General features: G+C 43.9%; 1 protein-coding gene across 1 annotated transcript in view; it reads left to right on the plus strand.

The window, feature by feature from the left end:
- Positions 1–923, plus strand: part of LOC105547838 (cell wall protein DAN4-like) — a 45,603-nt gene that overhangs the window by 26,085 nt on the left and 18,595 nt on the right.

Below are 923 nucleotides of genomic sequence, written 5' to 3' on the forward strand. Positions count from 1 at the left end.
TGTGAAATGAGCCATGGTGGCAAGGTAGGCACGCACAGAGGGAAACTGAGTCCACGTCCACATTTGATGGTGGGTGAGAACAGAGGGAAACTGAGTCCACGTCCACATTTGATGGTGGGCGAGAACAGGGGGAAACTGAGTCCACGTCTACATTTGATGGTGGGCGAGAACAGAGGGAAACTGAGACCACGTCCACATTTGATGGTGGGCGAGAACAGGGAGAAACTGAGTCCATGTCCACATTTGATGGTGGGCGAGAACAGGGGGAAACTGAGTCCACATCCACATTTGATGGTGGGTGAGAACAGGGGGAAACTGAGTCCACGTCCACATTTGATGGTGGGCGAGAACAGGGGGAAACTGGGTCCACATCCACATTTGATGGTGGGCGAGAACAGGGGGAAACTGGGTCCACGTCCACATTTGATGGTGGGCGAGAACAGGGGAAACTGAGACCACGTCCACATTTGATGGTGGCTTTTAATGCACTGCAGCCTGTGTCCCCTTGCCTTCACGAATTTTCAGGTAGTAAGAAAGCAATTTTTCTTATTGGAAAGGAGAAAACTAACTGTAAAAATAATATAATTTCCTTAAAGCAAAACAACAGAGAACCAATTTTTCCTTTTTTCACATTATCCAATAATTCTAAGACTCATTACAGCAAATGCCATTCATTAGGCGGAAATCGGAAGTCAGAACAGTGTGTGCTATTCAAATTATCTATGAATAATTAACTCAAATGTGTTCAGAGTGCTATAAAATGAAATTAACTTATTTTTAGTTTAACCCCAAATCCCCAATCCTTTGCCAAATGATCCTCTATGTATCCTATGTAAATGACAGGGTCTTTCTGGCAGAAAACCATTAAAAGTTTTATTTGCAGTAAGAGAAGCATGTCTTCTTATTATCAAACAGGTGCATGG

This window comes from Mandrillus leucophaeus, unplaced genomic scaffold, assembly GCF_000951045.1.
Source record: "Mandrillus leucophaeus isolate KB7577 unplaced genomic scaffold, Mleu.le_1.0 Scaffold399, whole genome shotgun sequence".
In the NCBI taxonomy this organism is placed as follows: Eukaryota; Metazoa; Chordata; class Mammalia; order Primates; family Cercopithecidae; genus Mandrillus; species Mandrillus leucophaeus.